At 38.9% G+C, this 24795-nt stretch overlaps 1 protein-coding gene and 1 non-coding gene across 4 annotated transcripts in view; both read right to left on the reverse strand.

The window, feature by feature from the left end:
• The window catches only part of BBS9 (Bardet-Biedl syndrome 9), a 474928-nt gene that overhangs the window by 353922 nt on the left and 96211 nt on the right, over positions 1-24795 (reverse strand). The gene's annotated exons all lie outside the window — the stretch shown is intronic.
• On the reverse strand, positions 21878-21962 carry LOC112586697. Its single transcript, XR_003111190.1, has one exon. It is a non-coding gene; the product is annotated as a small nucleolar RNA SNORD86 (small nucleolar RNA).

Here is a 24795-nt window from a genome sequence, read left to right on the forward strand (position 1 = left end):
AAAATGAGCAGCTTAAATCTTAGAACACAAACCAATGAAGCTATAAGATTATTGTATTTCACTGTATACACATTTCCCAGTTTCTTCACTATTCATGTCTATAGTTTTAAATATATTTGTTTTCATTTACATGAGCTAAAATTTCTAGCTCAAGATAATCCCTGAGAACAGTCATGACTCTGCAAGATATTATTTTTTCCAAAATCAGAACTATAAACTTTTCTGCACCAGTCTATTTCTTGTCTTCATAGTATGTCAGCCCATATTTTCACAAGACTTAAACATCAGTCAAACACAGCACACCAAATCCACAGACATGTATTAAGCACCAGTTTTATACAAATGAGCGTTGAGCACTGTTGGGAGAGAAAACAATTAATACTTAATAATACTAATCATCGACTGTCATAAACTATCAACTGATTTTGAAGTGTTTTCTACTATCAATTGGTAAGTATTAGTCTATAGTGGAGAAGGAAATGGCAACCCACTCCAGTACTCTTGCCTGGAGAATCCCGTGGGCAGAGGAGCTTGGTGGGCTGCTGTCCATAGGGTTGCACAGAGGCAGACACGACTGAAGCGACTTAGCATGTATGCATGCCTTGGAGAAGGAAATAGCAACCTACTCCAGTATTCTGGCCTGGAGAATCCCAGGGACGGGGGGAGCCGTCTATGGGGTCACACAGAGTCGGGCACAACTGAAGTGACTTAGCAACAGCAGCAGCATTAGTCTGTAAGTTCCTCAGTTATGTTTGACTCTTTGCAACCCCATGGACTAAACAATGTAGTCCATGGAATTCTCCAGGCCAGAATACTGGAGTGGGTAGCCGTTCCCTTCTCCAGGCGAGCTTCACAACCCAGGGAAGGAACTTAGGTCTTCCAATCACAGGCCGATTCTTTACCACCTGATCCACCAGGGAAGCCCCCAAACTATAAACAGATTATGAAGTGTTTTCTACCATTAGTCTGTAAAAATATTAACTACAAGGTTCACCATTCTTCAAATACACTGAGAAGATGACAGTGGTGATGATTTCTATAGTACAGTCTCTATCCAGTCAGGAAAAACAAGACCAGGAGCTGACTGTGGATCAGATGATGAACTCCTCATTGCCAAATTCAGACTTAAACTGAAGAAAGTAGGGAAACCCACTAGACCATTCAGGTAAGACCTAAATCAAATCCCTTACAATTATACAATGGAATTGACAAATAGATTCAAGAGATTACATCCGATAGACAGAGTGCCTGAAGAACTACGGACGGAGGTTCGTGACATTGTACAGGAGGCAGGAACCAAGACAATCTCCAAGAAAAAGACATGCAAAACAGCAAAATGGCTGTCTGGGGAGGCCTTACCAATAGCTGTGAAAAGAAGAGAAGCAAAAAGCAAAGGAGAAAAGGAAAGATATAAGCATCTGAATGCAGAGTTTCAAAGAATAGCAAGGAGAGATAAGAAAGCCTTCCTAGGTGATCAATGCAGAAATAGGGGAAAACAACAGAATGGGGAAGACTAGAGATCTCTTCAAGAAAATTAGAGATACCAAGGGAACATTTCATGCAAAGATCGGCTCAATAAAGGACAGAAATGGTATGGACCTAACAGAAGCAGAAGATATTAAGAAGAGGTGGCAAGAATACACAGAAGAACTGTACAAAAAAGATCTTCACGACCCAGATAATCACGATGGTGTGATCACTCACCTAGAGCCAGACATCCTGGAATGTGAAGTCAACTGGGCCTTAGAAAGCATCACTACGAACAAAGTTAGTGGAGGTGATGGAATTCCAGTTGAGCTATTTCAAATCCTGGAAGATGATGCTGTGAAAGTGCTGCACTCAATATGCCGGCAAATTTGGAAAACTCAGCAGTGGCCACAGGACTGGAAAAGGTCAGTTTTCATTCCAATCCCAAAGAAAGGCAATGCCAAAGAATGCTCAAACTACTGCACAATTGCGCTCATCTCACATGCTAGTAAAGTAATGCTCAAAATTCTCCAAGCCAGGCTTCAGCAATACATGAACCGTGAACTTCCTGATGTTCAAGCTGGTTTTAGAAAAGGCAGAGGAACCAGAGATCAAATTGCCAATATCCGCTGGATCATGGAAAAAGCAAGAGAGTTCCAGAAAAACATCTACTTCTGCTTTATTGACTATGCCAAAGCCTTTGACTGTGTGGATCACAAGAAACTGTGGAAAATTCTTCAAGAGATGGGAATACCAGACCACCTGACCTGCCTCTTGAGAAACAGGTATGCAGGTCAGGAAGCAACAGTTAGAACTGGACATGGAACAACAGACTGGTTCCAAATAGGAAAAGGAGTACGTCAAGGCTATATATTATCACCCTGCTTATTTAACTTATATGCAGAGTACATCATGAGAAATGCTGGGCTGGAAGAAGCACACAAGCTAGAATCAAGATTGCCGGGAGAAATATCAATAACCTCAGATATGCAGATGACACCACCCTTATGGCAGAAAGTGAAGAGGAACTCAAAAGCCTCTTGATGAAAGTGAAAGTGGAGAGTGAAAAAGTTGGCTTAAAGCTCAACATTCAGAAAACAAAGATCATGGCATCTGGTCCCATCACTTCATGGGAAATAGATGGGGAAATAGTGTAAACAGTGTCAGACTCTATTTTCCTGGGCTCCAAAATCACTGCAGATGGTGATTGCAGCCATGAAATTAAAAGACGCTTCCTCATTGGAAGGAAAGTTATGACCAACCTAGATAGCATATTCAAAAGCAGAGACATTACTTTGCCAACAAAGGTCCGTCTAGTCAAAGCTATGGTTTTTCCTGTGGTCATGTATGGATGTGAGAGTTGGACTGTGAAGAAGGCTGAGTGCCGAAGAATTGATGCTTTTGAATTGTGATGTTGGAGGAGACTCTTGAGAGTCCCTTGGACTGCAAGGAGATCCAACCAGTCCATTCTGAAGGAGATCAGCCCTGGGATTTCTTTGGAGGCAATGATGCTGAAGCTGAAACTCCAATACTTTGGCCACCTCATGCAAAGAGTTGACTCACTGGAAAAGACTCTGATGTTGTTAGGGATTGGGGGCAGGAGGAGAAGGGGACGACAGAGGATGAGATGACTGGATGGCATCACTGACTCGATGGACGTGAGTCTGAGTGAACCCCGGGATTTGGTGATGGACAGGGAGGCCTGGCGTGCTGCAATTCATGGGGTCGCAAAGAGTCAGACACGACTGAGCAACTGAACTGAACTGAACTGAAGGGAACATCTCATACAAAGATGGGCACAATAAAGAACAGAAATAGTATGTCTAACATATGTATAGAAACCTAACAGAAGCAGAATATATTAAGAAGAGGTGGCAAGAATACATAGAAGAGCTATACAATAAAGATCTTCACAACCCAGATAACCATGATCCCTTACCTCGCGCCAGACATGCTGGAATGTGAAATCAAGTAGGCCTCAGGAAGCATCACTATGAACAAAGCTAGTGGAGGTGATGGAATTCCAGTTGAGATATTTCAAATCCTAAAAGATGATGCTGTCAAAGTGCTGCAATCAATATGCTGGCAAATTTGGAAAACTCAACAGTGGCCACAGGATTGGAAAAGGTCAGTTTTCATTCCAATCCCAAAGAAAGGCAATGCCAAAGATGCTCAAACTACCTCACAATTTTACTCATCTCACACGCTAGCAAAGTAATGCTCAAAATTCTCCAAGCCAGGCTTCAACAGTACATGAACCATGAAATTCCAGATGTTCAAGCTGGATTTAGAAAAGGCAGAGGAACCAGAGATTAAATTGCCAACATCTGTTGAATCATGGAAAAAGCAAGAGAGTTCCAGAAGAACATCTACTTCTGCTTTATTGACTACGCCAAAGCCTTTGACAGTGTGGATCACAATAAACTGTGGAAAATTCTGAAAGAGATGGGAATATCAGACCACCTGACCAGCCTCCTGAGAAATCTGTATGAAGGTCAAGAAGCAACATTTAAACCCATACATGGAACAACCGATTGGTTCCAAATTGGGAAAGGAGTACATCAAGGCTGTATATTGTCACCCTGCTTATTTAACTTATATGCAGAGTACATCATACAAAATGCTGAGCTGGATGAAGCACAAGCCGGAATTAAGATTGCCAGGAGAAATATCAGTAACCTCAGATATGCAGATGACACCACCTTTACAGGAGAAAGCAAAGAAGAATTAAACAGTCTCTTGATGAAAGTGAAAAAGGAGAGTGAAAAAGTTGGCTTAAAACTCAACATTCAGAAAACTAAGATCATGGCATCTGGTCCCATAACTTCATGGCAAATAGATAGGGAAACAATGGAAACAGTGACAGACTTTATTTTCTTAGGCTCCAAAATCACTGCAGATGGTGACTGCAGCCGTGAAATTAAAAGACACTTGCTCCTTGGAAGAAAAGCTATGACCAACCTAGACAGCACATTAAAAAGCAGAGACACTACTTTACCAACAAAGGTCCGTCTGGTCAAGGCTATGGTTTTTCCAGTAGTCATGTATGGATGTGACAGTTGGACTATAAAGAAAACTGAGCACCGAAGAATTGATGCTTTGGAACTGTGGTGTTGGAGAAGACTCTTGAGAGTCCCTTGGACAGAAAGGAGTCCAAGGACTCTTTTCCATCCTAAAGGATATCAGTCCTGAATATTCATTGGAAGGACTGATGCTGAAGCTGAATCTCCAATACTTTGGCCACCTGTTGCGAAGAACTCACTCATTGGAAAAGACCCTGATGCTGGGAAAGATTGAAGGCAGGAGGCAAAGGGAACAACAGAGGATAATATGGTTGGATGGCATCACTGACTCGATGGACATGAGTCTGAGCAAGCTCTCGGAGCTGGTGATGGACAGGGAAGCCTGGCATGCTGCAGTTCATGGGGTCACAAGGAATCGAACACAACTGAGCGACTGAATTAATAGTATCTCTAATCTGAGAAAGATCCAGTGACTCTAACTTTTCACCTGCTAGTGTGATTACTATATACTATTGTCTAAATATCACAAAGGGAAGAATTCTGTCAAAGGAAAATCAAGTTACACTAAGGGAATAAACAAAAGGTCAGTTTTCTAATTAATTTGTCATCTCGAACTCATACTTACTGTGTACAGTAAGTCCTATAGTAACTATTTCATATTACCTTGATATCAGGGTCAATACTGGAGAAGGGCATGGCAACCCATTGCACTATTCTTGCCTGAAGAATTCCATGGACAGAGGAGCTTGGCGGGCTACAGTCCATAGGGTTGCAAAGAGTCGGACACGACAGAGCGACTAAACAGAGTCAATATAGTATATATACCTAAATGTTGAAGTTTAAAGAATACTTTACTTAAAAACAAATGAAATTGTATAGAAATTGATGGCGATCTTATTACTGTATCTGATTATGGAAACGAGGGCAATTTTTAAAAAGAAAAACGTGTTGCCAAAGGAGTGTTTTTAAAAGAAAACACACTGTGATTTTCGGTGCTTATTACTGCAACATACTCCACCCCCTCTTGATTGATTCAATAAATTTAACCATTTTTAAATTATCTGAGAAATGTTTCAGGTTGAATATTGTCTTAGTATATGTTCACTAAACACACATCTGATTCACTCTGGCATCTCTAAAGAAAAAGAGATTGTTCCTGTTAATGCTGTTTTGAAGAGTATTCCCTCAATGCTCAAATTCTTTTATAATGCATAGTAGGTGTTTTAGCCACTGTTTTAATTTTTTTATCTATTCTTTATCTACTAATTATATTAAAGCTTTCAAACCATAAGGTATGAGATTGTATGGGTGCTATGTGTACTTGAATTACCTCTAGACACATAGCCATCCAGACAGAATTAAAGCCTATATCTCCAGGCCTGTACAACAGATATATCATATGATTACTTTCTTGCCAGTGAGACAGGAGCAAGGTGATATGTGCACCATCCAGACATATCCTTAAAAGGAATGAGTATACACTCTTTTCCTCTCTTCCCAGCATGATGATAGGGCTGGAACAGCAATCTGGCCTCAGAGATAGAAGACACATATTGAAAGCAAAAGAGCTGCCTATCAGTCCTGGACCACTTTATCTCCAAGTGATCAAATTTGACAGAAATAAACATCTTCCTTAATTAAGCTGGGTCTTTATTAAAGCAACCAAATTTGTATCTTAAATAACATAGAACTTATCTGAGCATAAAGACCCATCCAGCTTTGCTGACTCTTAAAATTTAATTTCACTTGATTAGACCCTGTTACCAAAACACAACCAGATATAGAAGACATTGGAACAAGTGGGGAAATTGGAATGTGAATGCATGTTAGATAACAGCAGGAATTATTGTTAATTTTCTTAAGTGTGATCATGGTGTGATTACATAAGAGAATGTTCTCATTAAATATGTGTTTCAACAGTTATGAGTGAAGTGGCACAAGATCTGTAATTTGACTTCAAACATTCACAAAAAAATTGTGTATACATGTATATGTTAAACATTTACAACTGTTGACTCTAAATGGTGTTAATACGGAAACTCATGTTATTCTGATATTTAAATTTTTCACAATAAAAATGTAAACAAAGTAAAGTGTTCAAATATATTTCTTTTGTATACAAATGTACTTTTTTTAACCATCAAGGAGAATAGTGAGCACTGACAAGTTGAGCAGGACCTAGGAGGAGGGCAATACATTTAATCTTAGTAAGTCAAGAATCAGAGACAGAAGAAATCCAATCAATGAAAAACATTGTTTCATTGACCTATGGGGGAGGATACTACTGTAACCAAAATACAGTCTCTGTATTATTAAAGAATGTGAGATCAAGACATGTATACTTCCAGGTAAAAGTACCAGTAAAATTTAAGTTCATTTCAATATGTTGAATGTCACTAAACCAAAGCCTCCCAAAGACCTCAAAGAAATGCTCCTCAAATTTTGGCCCCCAGACCACCAGCATCAGTATTGTCTAAGGAAATTCTTAGAAATGCAAATCCTATAGTCCCACTCTAAATCTATGGAATCAGAAACTCGGGTGTTAGGGCCCAAGAAGTCTAGGTTTTAACAAGCCCCTAGAGGTTGTTTCAGTATTCCCTAGTAGCTTAGTAGTAAAGAATCCACCTGTCAATGCAGGAGACATGGGTTCAATCCCTGGGTCAGGAAGATGCCCAGGAAAAGGAAACAGCAACCCATTCCAGTATTCTTGCCTGGACAACCCCACTGACAGAAGAGCCTGGCAGGCTACAGTCCACGGGGTCCAAAAATTGTTGGACACAACTTAGTGACTAAGCAACGACAACAAGAGGTTATCTGATGCATGATCAAGTTTGAGAACCACTGTTTTCACATGTTACAACAGACCCAGAGCTTGAAGAAAACTTGAGCCCCAGACAAAACCTGGCTCTTTAGCATGATATATGAAGTCTTTTTTGCAGAAACTCTAGCAATACAGAGGAAAGTACTATACTGTCATGTCCCCATGGGCTGCCTCTAGAGTCAGATAATCTGAGTTTAGTCCAGCTCAACCAATTATTAGCTGTTACTTTGGGCTCAAATTCCTTATCTACAAGTTGATGCACCTACCTAGTACCCAGTACTCACCTACAAGATGATGTACCTACCTAGTTAGGTGTTGTGAGAATTAAATTAAGCAATGTATGAAAATCAGAAGATCCAGGAGGGGTTAAATACTGCATCACATTATTATTTTTATAATTTTTCTCTAAGTTTAACACTACATGCTGTATTAATATTTAAATATTTGCTGTCTCCCACGCACATCATGTTGGTGCACACTTCCTTGCTTTTGCTTATATTATTACCTTTCAAAAAAAAAAAAACTCCCACAATTGTCTTCCGCTGGGATAGTGAATATATACTGGATGCATCCTGGTCATCCATTCCCCTCTCCTCCCATCTTTAGCCACAAAGCTTGAATGAGACTGACTTCATTCTAAACTTGAGGATAGGTAGGCCCTGACTTATGTAAACTAATTAGGATCCCACTAGTTACAGTGATTGGTTAAAGGATGGTTATAATTTACAGCCAATGAAAGAAACTAAATCCCTAAACTGAGATGAAACGAAAGAAAACCTTACTCTTCCCCCCGGGGAGTCACATGTGAGGCGGATAAGGTCTGGAATCACAGAAGCCATTTGACTTTTACAAGGGTGCAGTTAAGAGATCAGCTCTGAACTATTTGAGCTAGTGCATCAAGTCTCACTTGGAGCCAAACCTTTTCATGAACCTTACAGGTAATAAATTCTCATGAATATTGAAGCTGAGTTGGGTCTCTGTCCCTGAGCCAAGTGGATCAAACCATTTGTCCCCTGAGAGACATCACAGGCTGAAGCTCTTGTCTTCCCAGAAACCTTCTCTTTCCCTTCAATTACCCTCCAACTGTGATCCTGGAGAGCCCCACCCTTACCTTCATCTCACAACTAGTGACTGACCGAAATGATCTATTTTTGTGTCTCTCATTAACTCTAGGTTAAACTCAAAGGCAGGAAGGTAAACCTTACTCATCTTTGTAAATCCAACAATTAGAAAATGCCTGCCACATAGGAGATACATTAATAAACATCTGTTGAGCTGAAGTAAGCTAGGCAGAATAATTTATTCATCTGCAGCTCAGATTGGCTGAGACTCTATTCTATGTGCTTCACATACTGCATTTTAAGTACATGAAAAATGCTTTATTTATTACAATCCTGGCCACTGGTGTTCAGAAAAATGTAGGGATCAATCCAAAACATTACTCAAAAATAAATAAATAATTCCTTCAAATCACTGTTTTGGAAGTCACTTCAGAAAACATACCAAAGGCTCCCCTTACAGATAATGGGAAAAGAAAGAATGGTCTAGAGAAGCCATGAAAGTTCTGTAGTTCTAATACAGCAGCCAACAGGAAGCCTTCGTAAAAGCGATGGGATTTCAGGAGCTATTTAAATGACCTAGCCATGAACCATACTCGGCCTTTACCACATGCTCAGTGTTATATTAGGAGCTGTAAGAAACACAGAACAGCAAATTACTCCTGCCATTTACTGAGCACCTGTTATGTTCACACCTTCGTGCTAAACATTTACCCAGCATACAGCTACATGCTTTACTAACAACAGCTTCATTTTACACATGAGAAGACTGAAAACCACAGAGCTTAAATAATCCGTCTAATGCCAAAGAATTAAAAAATGACAATATTCAAACCAGAATCTGACTCCATTATAGCACAGTAGATCCATTTTTTAAAATAATGTATGCTACTGCTAAGTCGCTTCAGTCGTGTCCGACTCTGTGAGACCCCATAGACGGCAGCCCACCAGGCTCCCCCATCCCTGGGATTCTCCAGGCAGGAACACTGGAGTGGGTTGCCATTTCCTTCTCCAAATGTATGCTAACAAATACAATCTAAATGATGTGAAACAGACTAAGTACTATAGAAAACCAAAGCACTTCATTATGGTGAGTTTCCTGTGAAAGGTTTCATGATAGAGGCTGGATGTAGCCTACCTCTGGACTGAGAATGCCTAGACTGAGAAGGACAGATGGAATGAAAAGGAATCAAAGGGAAAAGCAGAGGAAATTTCTGCAAGAGGAAAGAGAACATATTAGGAAAAGATACAGAGGCAGCTAGATTTGATATAATGAAATGGATTAAGTTTTACCAATAGGGCACGAAATGTAAAAGCAACAGATTGAAAAGATGACAATATCTAAGGGATGCTTCCTCAAAAAGCATTGAAATAATTAGGAAGGTTTGGAGATTTCATCAGAATTTAAAATCTGATGTTTATCTCATTAATCTTAACCATGATGAGAGAAAAATAAGCATTGTGATTTGAAATGCTAATTGCAAGATCTAAGGACAAACTGACAAAAAGACCTGGCAAAACCACTGTGAAAGAATTTTGGAAATCGGTATTTTTCACTTCCAAAGAAAAAATTCTGTGACTGTGGGGATGGGTGAGTGAAAGCAAGAAAGTTCCATTATGGCAACTTCATGAAATGAGTATTTATTTAAAAGTGTATCCCATTTCCTGGTGATAAAATATCATCCAGTCAAAGCTTTAACATGATGCATAAACTGGTAATCAATTATATGTTGATTGCCTGCTAGTTTAACTGTTATAATTTTACTAAATTATAGCCCATTCACTAAAATGGTCTGTAGCCTTGTGTGTGTGCGTGTGTGTGTGTGTCTATGTGTGCGTGCACCCATCTCGGTTCCTTCCACCATGCATGACCCAGAGCATTTTCCATCACTCATTATTATAGCAACAAGGGGCCCATAGAGGGTAGTTCTGAATACCATTTCCTCCCTTTTTCTGCTGTCTTTTTCTTCCCGTGGAATCTATGTAGCAGAGTAAGGGCAGAGGCGTACATGAAGGGAGACTACCATTACTCAGCATGCTACATGCTCTCTGAATCTCTCTATGCTCATATTTCTTTTACACACTGAGGAAAAATACAAGTGAAGAAATGCAAACGTGACCTGTGGCCAAGCACATATTGCAGTTCAGCATGCAGCTGTCAAAAAGACTTGGTCCTTCTCCAAGTCTGACAAACACATGAAAAACAGCTGTATAGGTAGTCCAAAGGCAGACAGGAAACATCAAGAGGCTGATGCATACGAACAGAAGAGTCCAAGAGTCTGTGGAACTTCCGCTCGCTTGCCTTATGCATGCACGGAAAAAGGTTTTGTTGTTGTTACAGAAAAACTGAAATGCTAACTTATTAATCTTTATGCAAACGTAACTCAAAAATGATACAACATGTTTGCTGTGAGCAAGGATGGAAAAATGTTCAAAGTAGGATTTCAACAGATACTGACTTAAAAACAATGGTAGGTGGATTTCTACAGCCTGCAAGATTGTAAACTTTCCATTAAATATCATTTCTTAAAGCCCTAAGAAAACAGGGGAAATCAACAAATAGGATACATGTGTTGAGCTAAATGGTTAACATTTTTAAGTATGTACCAGGAAAAAATTATACAAATTCTCAACTATTATTCAAGTGTTACCCCAATAAATAACTTCATGAGAGTAATTACTTTAAGACTCAAAAAAATAAAAATTGGGACTACATACTAACTCTTCCTACGAACTTGCCTCTTGACATTTTAATGTGTCTCTTTTTAATAGGAACTTTAATACACTTACAAAGACCACTAGTGTGTGTTCCACCAAGTTATTTATCACAATTTCCACCCCCCCAACTGTGAACAAGGGTAATAACATATTATAAAGAAATTACGACCATTCATTAAATTAGCATTACATGTGACAGATTCAATATGAATGCAGTATTAGAGTTTAAAAGGAGGTCCTAAACATTATATTATCACTTGCATCCACAAAATATTGGGTGAATTACATTGTCAGATGCAATGATCATGATAGGTTTGATAATACTCTCCAGAATTCACATTCATTCAACAAATTCCACAAACATTCACTGTACCTAGCATGTGCTAGGAGAGACAGTTGCTACTCTCAGAACATGGGAGTTATAACAATGTGAGAACAGAGGTATACTAAAATAATTTAAAAGATGATGTATGGAAGTATGATTAACAGTATCTGGAAAAATTAAGAAAAGCTTCAGAAGAGAAATAACACTTGGGTTTTGCAGGCTGAGAAAGAGTTTGCCAGACATTCAGGAAAGCAAAAGCAGAAAGCACCCCATTCAAAGTCTTGGATTACAGGATTAAAAGAGAGCCACGTTTGAAGAGGAATAAGATCAGTAAACACTGAGGGAGGATGTTGAGTGGTGGGAGACACTGCTGATGCAGATGGCAGGCATTCTCATCAGAACTGATGGCAAAGCCACAGCTGAAGCCCAGATTTGCTGCAAACTTATTTCAGCCCTGAAAGCTCTAGCAGGTTTCCTCGTCTGCAAAGCAGTTGTATAGGAGAAGATTGTATGATGCCATAGTCAGGACAAAATACAAAAAACATATGCTGGCTGGTACCTGGTAAGCTTTCAATAAATGGTAAGTAATTAATGTTACTGGATTACTAGTTTCTTACAGACCAAATTATGTGAATAATTTAAAATTATAAGGAAAAAAATCCTTCAGACCAAAAAGGATAAAATTTAATGTGGGAAGAAGCACACACCAAATCAGAACTTCACCCTTTCTGCCAAAGCAAAGGGTTTTTTTTAAGACTTCAAGAACTATGGAAAATCTCTCAAAACCTAGGTCTGTGTGCGTTTCTGTCTATCCAACATGATTTTCTATTTTAAGCTTACTTTCCTCAAAACGGCAATTTCTCTAACATGGTCACTACTGAAATCTCTAAAGAAGTACATTATGAGTGCGTCTGAAAGCCCTCTCTGTCAATGAGCTGCCCCTGCCTCTGTTCCCTCCCCCAACACACACACACCCAGATTCTTCCCCGAACCCCACCCTGCCTCTCTTTTATTGATGTTTTTTGCAGGATGACATAAGAAAGACAAGATAGATGATATCATACAGCAGAGCCCATTATTTATTAGCATTCCTTTCTTCTCTCTCATCCAAAAGGAAAATTCTTAAACAGTGAGGGTTGGGGATCTATTTTTTTTAGTAACTGGTTTGAAAGTGAGATAAATTTCTCAAGGTAATAACTAGCCATGATAAGAAATCCAGAAAACTCTTGCCCCAAAAATATTCTAAAAAGAAAACAATTTATGTATTTTGTATAAATACTAATTTATTTGCAAATATTATCAGTCCCATAAAGAAATAACTCCAAAAGCTAAATATTTGCTTTTTGTATATTATTAACTCTCAATCCTAAAATCATCAGTGTATTAAAAGTTTACATCCCTGAATTCATTATAGCCAATTAAATTAAGTTGTGAAAAAAATAATGCCAGGAGATTCTTAGCTGAGGTTCAACTTCATCTAAACTCATACAATTTAAAAGGCAAATCAAAATGAATCGGGGATACTGACAACAAGGACTTTAAATTTCCTGAACTGTCAATTCTTATCACAAGGTTCGATGTGCCACTTAACCACTGTTTGGCCTATTAAATGTCCTTGGACTCTCCTAAAAGAAGCAGTTAAAATATCATATCCTGAGTTAAAGTCATAAAAACAAATACACCAAAGCAATCATCTTAATATACAGATGCAATCATGTTGTCAACCAACTCAAAAAATTCAAAAGTACACCAGCATCTTCAGAAATAAGTAGAAATTAATAAGTAGGATATCCAAAGAACTCTTCGATGTATCTGCTCAATGAACTCTAACTACTCCCTCTCATCCAATCCCGACCACCAAAGACTTCAGGTAACATGGGGTTCTCAGGTAACATAAGCTTGTCCAAAGGCCCTTATGTGTTTATTACTGTAAGTCCAATGCACCTCAGGTACCATTCCCCCATCTTAACCTCATAAAATCCTTCTAGATGTCCTCCATCCCCAGGATCCAACTCCACCACTTTGAAGCTTTCTCCAATCCCCTTCAGGCATAAATAATCCATTCTCCCTCTTTTCTTTCTTAGTACATTCTGCATCACTGCCTGTTAGTACTGACAAAATTTTTCCTGGTGATACAGCTAAATTTGGCATATCTCTCTCCCCTCTTCAGCTTCCATAAGTGAATAATAAAAGCCTTGAAGGTAAGTCAATTTTGTTTTCATTGTCTAGCTCACAGTATTGAGTATAGTCCCTTATAAGTTGGTACTCCAAAAACACCTGTTCATGTCAAGTGAATCCTCATGAAAGTAGAAAACCATGTCAAACTGTAGAACTAGATACAGGATGCTAATGATCATCAAGTAGCCCAAGATATTTGACAATATTATCATAGTCACATGAAAGCCCCATGAAATCTGGCATTACGCTTTACTCCCCACACCTTTCTACCCCAAATCATCCCCAGGACATGCTGCTAAGTGGCTTCAGTCGGGTCCGACTCTGTGTGACCCCATAGACGGCAGCCCACCAGGTTCCCCCATCCCTGAGATTCTCCAGGCAAGAACACTGGAGTAGGTTGCCATTTCCTTCTCCAATGTATGAAAGTGAAAAAATAAAGTGAAGTCGCTCAGTCATGTCCGACTCCTAGCGACCCCATGGACTGCAGCCCACCAGGCCCCTCCGTCCATGGGATTTTCCAGGCAAGAGTACTGGAGTGGGGTGCCATTGCCTTCTCCACCCCAGGACATAGCAGAACTCAATAAACATTTGTTGAATGAATGAATACCAGCAAAGTAAATGTGGTATGAAAAAGGCCCTGAAATTATTAGTTTTAACACATGACACTTAAAGAAACTAAATTCTAAATTATTTCAGGGCTTAGTATTATGTCAAAAGACAAAGTATTTACTATATGCACATTAGAGACACTAGGAAATACTAAGCGGAGGGGGAAAAGATTAAGGATAACACTGCTTTTAAGAAAGATAAAAGCCTAATGGAAAGACATAGGAGATACAGGTAGGGTGGGGGAGGACAGCAAAAGGAAAATATATGCATGGGAAGGGAAATCACTTAACCATAAAGAATAAACTGTGGCAGCCCAAAGAGGATACAAAAGAAAAAGAATGATCTTTAAATCTATCAGTATTTTATAAAACTCTAACTTCAAAACCATACACAGATTAAGCCTAAAAGCTTTAGAAATTATTAGAGCACTGAATAAAGTCTTCCTCTGGGTAATATGAAACAAACAATTATCACCATAGGAAAAGTACCCCAAAAAAGGGTACTAAACAGGACGCATGCTTGCTCATTCAGTCATGTCTGACTCTTTGTGACCTTGTGGACTGTAGCCCACCAGTCTCCTCTGTCCATAGGATTTCCCAGGCAAAAATATTAGAGCAGGTTGCCATTTCCTTCTTCAAGGAATCTTTCCAACCCAAGGATCAAACTCACGTCTCCTGCATTGTAAGCGGATTCTTTACCACTGAGCCACCTGGGTTGCTGCTGCTGCTTAAGTCACTCAGTCATGTCCAACATTTTTTGCAACCCATGGACTATAGCCTGCCAGGTTCCTCTGTCCATGGGGATTCTCCAGGCAAGAATACTGCAGTGGGTTGCCATGTCCTCCTCCAGGGGATCTTCCTGACCCAGAGATCGAACCCAGGTCTCCTGAGTTGCAGGTAGATTCTTTGCCATCTGAGCCACCTGGGAAGCCCCATTAAATAGGATACTCTTCAAGTATTTCTTCTTCTTAGATCAAGATGGTATATCATAAAAGAACAAATTGAGTAAACATGGGAAAAGTAACAAATAGAGTACAAAGTAGAGGAAAATACATAGTGGAAAGAGCAATGATTTTGAATCAAAAAGACTACATGGTCATGTAGTAACCAGGATGTTGGAAATGGTTCAGGTCAGAAGTTCCCATCTTTATTTGCTAAAGTCCTTGCTAAAGCAGTGATCCCAGGCTCTTGAACCTCACTAATGTATAAAATTTCAGAAACTACTGGGGAAGATCATAGGTTGTAAACTGCCTGATAAAGAGATTTAAAAAAATAAATAAATAAAGACTATCATCACCAACATTATCTATATAGACAATGTAAAATAAATAAGTACGAAGTAGAAAATGTCAGTACTAAGCACAGCCCTTTAATTGAACAAATTTTAGCTTTATAAAAAATTTACTATATTATTTAATTTTTCTTCATTACCCTAAGAACATTTAAAACTTTAATGGGGCATAGCATTTGAAAGCCATTAGCTTATCCCAGCATGAACCACTTTTAAGAACTCCCCATGTTAGCACTTATATACCACTAGTAATTAAAAAAAAAAACTCGGAAAACAAGCACAAAAAGTTTTTTATTTATAAGAAGAAAGGAAAAACTGGTTTAAAACCTATTGAGACCTAGGTTAGATAAGGAAACAAGCATTTTTCATAATATGTTGGTTCTTTACAAACTTACCACTATCGGGTTTCTGGAATCAAAAAGTGAGGCAAAGGCTCCCTCTGCTGACAAATAGACAAAGAATCTAATCCTATCAAACAGCAATCAACTTTTCAAAAATTTTGCCACTAACTGGATATCACATGGGCATTTACTGTTCTCTATCAAAGACTAGTTTTACTTTATATCCTAAAACACTGAAATATATCTCCATCTGACACAAATGTGAAAGACATGTATAACTAGGCAACACTCCATATGTATTTCAATAGATCTTTCTAAACTGGCTTTCAAATTTCTTGGTGTCTACTCTATGCTCTAAGGGTTAACTGAGCTTGAATGTCATACAAAGAGGAAATTAAAGAAGCTAAAGAACTGAGGTGGGTTTCAAGAGATTGCATAGAACAAAAGTAACAATTTCTGAATGCAGTGACAACCTTCTCTCATAGAAATCTCATGAGATTAAGCAAATCAAAGAATTCAAAACTAACAATAGCAAGTTACAAGCACTTGCCCATATACTATTAACACACCCATCTCTAGCAACTATTCTGTAACTTGGGAAGATCAAGAGCTATCATTCTTATTCAACTGCAGAGAGACCTAAGGCTCAGGAAGGTTCGATGGTTTGTTAAGGACACACAACCAGTTAGCAGCCAAGCGAGAATTAAGCCTAATTCTTTTTTTTTTTTTTTTTTAATTTTATTTTATTTTTATTTTTTTTATTTATTTTATTTTTAAACTTTACATAATTGTATTAGTTTTGCCAAATATCAAAATGAATCCGCCACAGGTATACATGTGTTCCCCATCCTGAACCCTCCTCCCTCCTCCCTCCCCATTTCATCCCTCTGGGTCGTCCCAGTGCACCAGCCGCAAGCATCCAGTATCGTGCATCGAACCTGGACTGGCAACTCGTATTCTTAGTCTGCTTCTCCGACCAAAAACTACGCATAAAATAGATACTCTAATGACAATCTCCAAATTCTTTTCTGATTTCAAATTTAACATAGCCGAACATCACAAATACATTCAGGGTGCTTATAAATGGGGCTTCCCAGGTGGCACAGTGGTAAAGAATCTGCCTGCCAATGCAGGAGACTCAGGTTCAATCCCTGAATCAGGAGGATCCCCTGGAGGAAGAAATGGCAACACGCTAGAGTTTTCTTGCCTGGAAAATTCCATGGACAGAGGAGCCTGGCAGGCTACAGTCCACGAGGTCACAAAGAGTCAGACACAACTGAGCACACACACAAGCACATGCTGATAAATAACATCAGATTTAAATACAAAATGTTAAAGATTTCACTTTGGCAGACAAAACTTAATATAGCCTCTTGGTGAATTCCTCACTGTAATTTATTTACTTTTGTCTTATTTCTAAAAGGATTGCTTGAAGAGGCAAATAAAACTAAAGAAATTATAAAATAAGTAGATGAGAACAGCAGATAAAACCCTCATTTTCCCAATAAAAGTACAGAGTAAAATGTTTATTAAAAGCAGTATTTTTGAGTATATCAATATGCTGCCTCCCCTTAAAAACGGTAAATAAAATTCAGGAGCCAAACACCAAGTGAAAGTGAGAACCACAAAGGTAAACAGAGCCCCTGGGGCATTCTCCTAAACCATATACCCTCAGCATCAGTTTTCATAATCTCAAAATGTCAGATGGTAAAGAAGAAAAACAGCAGGGCCCACTCTATGTAGGAAATCCAGTTGAGCCTGTATATTATCTTTCTCCCCCTAGTATAAAGCTAAGACCACAAAGGGCTTTACTCTTACAGTAAGGAGAACTTAGAAATAGCATCACCCCACCCACCGCCCCCCGCCCCCACACACACACACATACATGCCCAAGAGAAAGCAAAATGCATGTCTCAAAACTTGGAACAAGATGAAGGAGAACATTCTCTCCTAAGAATTCACAAACCCCAAGCTGATCTTAATGTGGGTTTTCAGACCAAATTCACTCTATTGATTTGCCCAAGAAGCCTCAATCTGTGGTCAGTATAAAGTGATCCTGGGTGAGAAGTACCACCAAGCCGCTGACAAAAGAAAACTCAAATCCTTGAAGGAACACACCAATCATTCCCATGGATAGAGTTCCAAGAATATGACTTCGCAGGCAAAAATCCCAATGCACAAGGAACAGGAGGCAATATGAGCAAGAGACAGCAAAAATACTAGAAAGCAGCATCGGAACTGCAAAGACTTCATTCACTGAAATTATCAACAAAGAATAAAATTACCACACCCAGCACAGCAAAAAATAATAAAATTATCAAAAAAAAAAACAAAGAGAGAGAGAGAAAGAGACATGAACAACAACGTAAGATGGTCTAATGTATCTAATTGGATTTTCATTATGAGACAATGAAGAGAATTTGAGAGAGGCAATATTTAAAGAATTAACAACTGAAGATTTTCCAGAATTGTTGAAAAGCATCAATCCTAAGATCTAGGTTTACGCCAAATAAATTGAAAATAGGATAAGTAAAAATAAATCTTCCCTTAGATGCCTGACAGAGAAACTGCAGAACACCAAAGAGAAAAGAAATGTTTTAAAAGCAATAGAGAAGACTGATAAACTAGCAAAAGAATAACAGCTAGACTAAGAGATGACTTTTTAACATCAATGTTTCCCAGAACAGAGCAGAATATTATCTTTTGTGGAGCAGGAAAAATAACTGTCAACAAAAAACATTGAATTCAACAAACATTGAATTCAACTGTCAACAAAACACTGAATTCCCAGACTTCCTCCCATCTCCTCCAAAAATAATAATAATAATAATGTTATTACAAAGATTCCACTCACAATAACCAAGGCAATTAAATTCCTAACACACTAAGTCAACTTTCAGATCTTAACTTCCTTAGGAAGGCCAAATTAAGTAAGGCCGAACTAAACAATATATGCCTAAAATATACCCTCACCATCATGGCATCTTTTCCTTCATAGCACTTGTGCTTCTATACCTACTTCTATGATTATAAACTTAATGTATGTCTCCCTCTCCAAACTTAACAAGGTCACAGACCTCTATTGTTGTTGCTGTTCAGTTGCTAAGTTGTGTTCAGCTCTTTGTGACCCCCATGGACTGTAGCCCACTAGGCTCCTCTGTCCATGGGGTTTTCCAGGCAAGAATACTGGGGTGGGTTGCCATTTCCTTCTCCAGGGGACCTTCTCAGACCAGAAATGAAACCCACACCTCCTGCATTGGCAGGAAGATTCTTTACCACTGCTGCTGCTGCTAAGTCGCTTCAGTCCTGTCCCACTCTGTGCGACCCCATAGACGGCAGCCCACCAGGCTCCTCTGTCCCTGGGATTCTCCAGGCAAGAACACTGGAGTGGGTTGCCACTTCCTTCTCCAATGCATGAAAGGGAAAAGTGAAAGTGAAGTCATTCAGTCGTGTCCGACTCTTCGTGACCCCATGGACTGCAGCCTACCAGGCTCCTCCATCCATGGGATCTTCCAGGCGAAAGTACTGGAGTGGGTTGCCATTGCCTTCTCCCTTTACCACTGAGCCAGCAGTGAAGCCCACACAGACCTCTATACTTATCACCATATTGCTGCTACAGTGCTTGGCACATAAGTGAAAGGAAAGGAAGTGAAAGAAGGATGGAGGGAGGGAAGAAAAGAGGCAGGAAGATATAACCAACAAGTAAGCAATCAACATAGATAAAACTAAAATTTTTACTAAAAAGCATAAAAGGACAGCTAAATGAATAATAAGACATATTATATTCCTGGATGGAAAGAATCAATATATAAACATGTCAGTTATGTATTAAAATAATCTATAGATGTGATGCAATGCCAGACAAAATTCCAGCATCATTTTTTTCATGGAACTCAATAAACTCTCTTTCAAGCCTGAAAGGAAAGTGAAAAAAAACCAAGAATAACATAAATATTTAAAAACAAGACCAATAAAGAATGATTACTCATCCCACATATCAAAACATACTATACATTAATTTTTAAGACAATATTTGTATTTTATAGATACACTATTTATGGACAAATAAATCATTGGCATTCTTTATAGACATGCTATTTATAGACATAAATCAAGGGAAAGGAATAGAGTCTAAAATAAATGACTAAATGGGTAATGCGCATTTTTATAAGATATTTCAAAGGATATTCATAAATGGCACTTGGACAACAGGACATACATTTGGGGAAAAAATTAAATTAGAGCCCTGCTGCTGCTGCTGCTGCTCAGTCGCTTCAGTCGTGTCCGACTCTGTGCAACCCCAAAGACGGCAGCCCATCAGGTTCCCCTGTCCCTGGGATTCTCCAGGCAAGAACACTGGAGTGGGTCGCCATTTCTTTCTCCAATGTGTGGAAGTGAAGTCGCTCAGTTGTGTCCAACTCCTAGCGACCTCATGGACTGCAGCCTACCAGGCTCCCCCGCCCATGGGATTTTCCAGGCAAGAGTACTGGAGTGGGGTGCCATCGCCTTCTCCAAATTAGAGCCCTGCTACATATAATTAGAGCCCTACTACATATAATATCTAAAAACAAATTCCAGAAAGTTAAGAAAACATGTGAGAATATTTTAGAATCACAGTGTAAGAAAGATCTTCATTAGAAAGATACAAAGATCAGAAGCCATTACAATAAAGATCAAAACATTTAACATCAGAAAAAAACTAAAGTATTTGTACCATTAAGAAAATGAACAAAGTTAAAAATCCATCATTCACAAGACACAACCTTGGGCAAACTGCTTAATCTTATCAAGCCTAAATTTTCTTGTGCCTGAAATGAAAATAATGACCTAATTTACAGGGTTGCTTTGAGAATTAAATGAGAAAGTTGAGGTTAAATCCTTACCATAGTCTAAGGTGGGAGCACGTAGCAACTGCCCAATGAATATTTTTTTGCTACTATTTTTAAATTAAGAAAATATCACACATCACTTTTGCCCATTACATGGAGATTTTGAACTTTTAAAAAATGACAATATCTGACCTTGGCACAGATAATACACATAGCGGAGAAAATAGTACATTTGGGCTATCTCTCAACATAAAACAATTTACAATGTGTATCAAAAGCTTTTGGTCTCAAGTGTCTAGCCTTAGGTTTTTTTCATTTGTTTTTATTTTTATTGGGCTATAGGGGATGGATTAGGAAATACCTCTGCAGTTCACGTCCCACTGGGGAAATATCCGTTCTGATTTTCCTGGGCTGGCTTTTGGAACTTTCTTTTTCTTGGAGCCACTGCTCTTGCTGGCAGCTGTCTCTTCAGGTCCACTGCTGAGTGGCTTCTACTTGGAAGAGAATTTCCTCTCTTTCTTGGGGACACTCTTGTTCCCTTACTCTAACCAGTTCGCTCATCTTTGAGCAAAGGTTTTCTAATCATGAGAAGACTTCCACTGCCAGCTCTCTCTTCAAGATCACTTCTTCAAGATCTCTTCAAGATCACCAGTTCCTCCTTGGGAAAAAGATTTCTTTTTCTACGGTTTGGAGAAGGAGACAGCTGGGTCTTCTATTCCATTCTCCTGAGGAGTTTCCTGGGGCTTTTGCCTCTTCTTCTTCATGGGTCTTCCACTTGTTTCCTCACATCCCTTTGAAAAACTACTGCTGTTTTCTGAAGATATCAGGGAAATTGCAGCCAGGTGTTTCTTTTCCTTCTTCAAGCGTTTCTTCTCCTGTTTCTCCAGCTTCCTAGTAATCCCAGCAACCACTTCCTGTGAACCACTGCCTCCTTCATGACATCCAAATTCTTTCGTGAAATCTCTCCAGTCTCATAGAAAGGCAGCTGCCCCTCAACTTATTCTAGAAGCTTCTTCCCAAATACAAATTGCCTCAGAGAAACAATGAATTCATGAGGCAATACTGCATTTGTTTGCCAGGTATCGGGAGATACCGCCTTTGTTCTTGGCAGCTGCTGGGCCAATGAAGGTAGAGTAAAAACAAAATGAGTCCATATTTTGGGGAGTTAGTCCTTGTCTTCAGAGCTTGGGAAATGTGGTCCCTTTGCTGGGCCCAAGGAATCTCTCAGCACCAGGATGCCATAACATCACCCCCATAACAGAGGTCTGTAGAACTCAGGGAGCCCTGGTCAACCATCAATATTAAACCCATAGTCTTAGGGTTTTAGTAGAAAAGTAGCTGCCAGGGACTGGGGCTAGAGGACACAGAGAAAGGTTGATAAAAGGGTACAAATTTTCAACTATGAAATGAATAAGGCCTGAAGATCTAATGTAAAAAAACATGCAGATGATAGCACTGTATAGCATAATACTGTATAATTAAAATTTGTTAAGAGAGTAGAATTTAGATATTCTCACCAAAAAAAAAAAAAAAAAACAACAAAAAAATAATAAAGTGAGTTGATGGAAGTGTTTTAAACGAAGGGAATCCTGAAACTATGTGTACTATATCAAATCCCCATGATGTACACTTTAAATATCTTACAATTTTACATGTCAATTATACCTTTAAGGGGTTCCCTGGTAGCTCAGACGGTAAAAAATCTGCTTGCAATACAGGAGATCCGGGTTTGATCCCTGGGTTGGAAAGATTCCCTGGAGAAGGAAATGGTAATCCACTCCAGTATTCTTGCCTGGAGAATTCCATGGACAGAGGAGCCTAGTGGGCTACAGTCCATGGGATCACAGAGTTGGACATGACTGACTAACACACACACACACACACACACACACGCACACACACCTCAATAAAGTAAAATAAGATAATTTTAAAAATACAATGGTCATAATTACCACTATTTCAACCTCTGTGACTGTCAGAATTTCTACTGTTTTCATAAGCTTAACCTTTTTTTTTTTTTAGATTCCACATAAGTGAATGCAGCATTTTGTCTTTGGCTTATTTCACTTAGCATAATGCCCTCAACATCCATCCATGGTGTCACAAATGGCAGGATTTCCCTCCATCCCCTGGAGTGGGAAATGGCAACTCCAGGGGATAGCAATCATTTAAAAACAGCAATCATTTTAAAATTAGATTGTTTGCTTTTTTCTATTAAGTTGCATGAGTCTTTACATATTTTGGATATCAATTCTTTATCAGATATATGATTCACAAATACTTCCTCCCATTTCATAGTTTGCCTTTTCATTTGGTTAATGGTTTCCCTTGCTGTATAGAAGCTTTTTAGTTTTATGTAATCCCACTTTGGGGGGGATTGAGGCTTTTTCCACCAGGGATTATTTATTTTATTTTTTTTAATTTTATTTTATTTTTAAACTTTACATAATTGTATTAGTTTTGCCAAACATCAAAATGAATCCGCCACAGGTATACATGTGTTCCCCATCCTGAACCCTCCTCCCTCCTCCCTCCCCATACCATCCCTCTGGGTCGTCCCAGTGCACCAGCCCCAAGCATAGAATGGAACTGGAGGAATCAACCTGCCTGACTTCAGGCTCTACTACAAAGCCACAGTTATCAAGATAGTATGGTACTGGCACAAAGACAGAAATATAGATCAATGGAACAAAATAGAAAGCCAGAGATAAATCCACGCACATATGGACACCTTATCTTTGACAAAGGAGGCAAGAATATACAATGGATTAAAGACAATCTCTTTAACAAGTGGTGCTGGGAAATCTGGTCAACCACTTGTAAAAGAATGAAACTAGAACACTTTCTAACACCATACACAAAAATAAACTCAAAATGGATTAAAGATCTCAACGTAAGACCAGAAACTATAAAACTCCTAGAGGAGAACATAGGCAAAACACTCTCGGACATACATCACAGCAGGATCCTCTATGACCCACCTCCCAGAATATTGGAAATAAAAGCAAAAATAAACAAATGGGACCTAATTAACCTTAAAAGCTTCTGCACATCAAAGGAAACTATTAGCAAGGTGAAAAGACAGCCTTCAGAATGGGAGAAGATAATAGCAAATGAAGCAACTGACAAACAACTAATCTCGAGAATATACAAGCAACTCCTGCAGCTCAACTCCAGAAAAATAAATGACCCAATCAAAAAATGGGCCAAAGAACTAAATAGACATTTCTCCAAAGAAGACATACAGATGGCTAACAAACACATGAAAAGATGCTCAACATCACTCATTATCAGAGAAATGCAAATCAAAACCACTATGAGGTACCATTTCACACCAGTCAGAATGGCTGCGATCCAAAAGTCTACGAGTAATAAATGCTGGAGAGGGTGTGGAGAAAAGGGAACCCTCTTACACTGTTGGTGGGAATGCAAACTAGTACAGCCACTATGGAGAACAGTGTGGAGATTCCTTAAAAAACTGGAAATAGAACTGCCTTATGATCCAGCAATCCCACTGCTGGGCATACACACTGAGGAAACCAGAGGGGAAAGAGACACGTGTACCCCAATGTTCATCGCAGCACTGTTTATAATAGCCAGGACATGGAAGCAACCTAGATGTCCATCAGCAGATGAATGGATAAGAAAGCTGTGGTACATATACACAATGGAGTATTACTCAGCCATTAAAAAGAATACATTTGAATCAGTTCTAATGAGGTGGATGAAACTGGAGTCTATTATACAGAGTGAAGTAAGCCAGAAAGAAAAACACCAATACAGTATACTAACACATATATATGGAATTTAGAAAGATGGTAACAATAACCCTGTGTACGAGACAGCAAAAGAGACACTGATGTATAGAACAGTCTTATGGACTCTGTGGGAGAGGGAGAGGGTGGGAAGATTTGGGAGAATGGCATTGAAACATGTAAAATATCATGTATGAAACGAGTTGCCAGTCCAGGTTTGATGCACGATAATGGATTATTTATTTTAAAATTTGGAAGTAATCACATGAATACATTTTTGTTATAATCATAATGCTACAGTCAAAGAAAAGGTCCCCCTTTGTCCTCACTCACTTTTCTTTCCAAAGAATTTATCCAAAAATATAATAGAAATACAGAGAA

Source organism: Bubalus bubalis, chromosome 8, assembly GCF_019923935.1.
Source record: "Bubalus bubalis isolate 160015118507 breed Murrah chromosome 8, NDDB_SH_1, whole genome shotgun sequence".
Taxonomy (NCBI): domain Eukaryota; kingdom Metazoa; phylum Chordata; class Mammalia; order Artiodactyla; family Bovidae; genus Bubalus; species Bubalus bubalis.